Raw genomic sequence first — 2500 nt, 5'->3', positions numbered from 1 at the left:
CATCTCCGCGTCTACATTGTATGAGGATAATATAGAATGTATTAGGCTTTGAGTGTGTACAATAGCAAGAATCTTGTAATAAGGGGGGGGGGTGAAGAATTAATTTTCTTGGTATAAAACAAGAAAGGAGGAATCATTAATCATTGAGAAGAGAGACAGATAGAGAAAAGAAAACAACAAACAAACAAACAAACAAACAAACAGACAAAAACAGATAGAGAGAAAGAGATACACCTTATACCCTTTCTAGTCGTGCACATTGCGTATTCAATTTCATTAAATCAATCGGCTATTTGCGTTACCAAAATATTTATACGAATAAGTGCGCTTATCATCGAAATATCAGAAAGTCATATTGATTAGCTCAGAAAACGGATAAATGCCACTAAGATTTTTCTGATAAATAGATAAAGAAACGTTTATACGAACGCTATATAGATAGATAGATAGATAGACGTATATACGAACGCTAGATAGATAGATAGATAGATAGACGTATATACGAACGCTAGATAGACAGATAGATAGACGTATATATGAACGCTGGATAGATAGATAGAGGTATATACGCTCACTAGATAGATACGATCGCTAGATAGATAGATAGACGTATATACGAACGCTAGATAGTCAGATAGATAGACGTATATATGAACGCTGGATAGATAGATAGAGGTATATATGAACGCTGGATAGATAGATAGAGGTATATACGCTCACTAGATAGATACAATCGCTAGATAGATAGATAGAGGTATATACGATCACTAGATAGATAGATAGACGCATACACGATCGCTAGATAGATAGACCCATACACGATCGCTAGATAGATAGATAGACGTACATACGATCGCTAGATAGATAGATAGATAAAGGCATATACGATCGCTAGATAGATAGATAGAGTTATATACGATCGCTAGATAGACTGATAGATAGACGTATATATGAACGCTAGATAGATAAATAGACGTATATACGATCGCTAGATAGATAGATAGAGGTATATACGATCGCTAGATAGATAGATAGACGCATATACGATCGCTAGATAGATAGATAGACGTATATACGATCGCTAGATAGATAGATAGACGTATATACGATCGCTAGATAGATAGATAGACGTATATACGATCGCTAGATAGATAGATAGACGCATATACGATCGCTAGATAGATAGACGTATATACGATCGCTAGATAGATAGATAGACGTATATACGATCGCTAGATAGATAGATAGACGTATATACGATCGCTAGATAGATAGATAGACGTATATACGATCGCTAGATAGATAGATAGACGCATATACGATCGCTAGATAGATAGATAAAGGTATATACGATCGCTAGATAGATAGATAACCGCATATACGATCGCTAGATAGATAGACGTATATACGATCGCCAGATAAATAGATAGAGGTATATACGATCGCTAGATAGATAGATAGACATATATACGAACGCTAGATAGATAGATGGACGTATATACAATTGCTAGATAGATGGATAGACGCTTATACGATCGCTAGATAAATAGATAGACGTATATACGGTCGCTAGATAGGTAGATTGACGTATATACGAACACACCAATGTAAGAGAATAAACCGCTGAATTAAACGCCAGACCATAAAACGTACATTTCCACTCAGCCTTTACAAGTGTTGGCAAAGTTTCACTCACTTCGTCGAAAACTTTGAGTTAAAAGTCTCCGTAACTTGGGGACAGTTAATTTAAGAGAGCTAGTTAGTATTCCGGTAATCTTGTAGTAGCTTCTATTATTGGTATTAAGAATTCTGGGTAAGTAAAATATCTACTTTATCGGACTGTAAACAACCCTACGTGTGTAGCGTGGTGAGAGGGAATTCTCTATAAGGGAAGTTTGCCATTAATTCTTATCTATAGTACTCTCATGTATATAAACACGTGGAGGTGGGGGGTGTTTTCGAAGTTGGGGGAGAGTGGGGGGGTAGAAGGAGGAGGAGGAGGTAGAGGAAAGGATTGGGGGGGGGGAGGGTAGGAGGGGGAGGAGGAAAGGAAGGGAGGGAGGGGGGGGGAGGGAAGAGGAAGGGAAGGTAGGGAGGGTAGGAAAGAGAGGAGGAAAGGAAGAGAGGGAGGGGGGGAGGGAAGAGGAAGGGAAGGTAAGGAGGGTAGGAGGAGGAGAGGGAAGGGGAGGAAGAGACGATGGGAGGGGAAAGCGGAAAGGATGGGAGGGAGAGTAGTAGGAGGGGGAGGAAGGAAGGAGTTGTGGGAGGGAGGGTAGGAGGGGGAGGAGAAAAGGATGTGAGAGAGGGTAGGAGGATGGGGAGGATAGAGAAGGATGGTGGGAGGGCGCGAGGAAAAGAAAAGATCCTAGTTGCCCTATGATAAAAGAAAATAATTATTGTTTTATATTGTTTCCAGACACTTAGATCTAATACCCTGAGTGAGTTGATTGTGTATTGTACATTATGAATAAAGTTTAGACTGCAATCAAGGATGTGAAGC

This window comes from Penaeus japonicus, unplaced genomic scaffold, assembly GCF_977035675.1.
Source record: "Penaeus japonicus unplaced genomic scaffold, GWHDUDI00000001_assembly GWHDUDI00000041, whole genome shotgun sequence".
Lineage (NCBI taxonomy): Eukaryota > Metazoa > Arthropoda > Malacostraca > Decapoda > Penaeidae > Penaeus > Penaeus japonicus.
Note: the sequence above shows the minus strand (reverse complement) of the source record.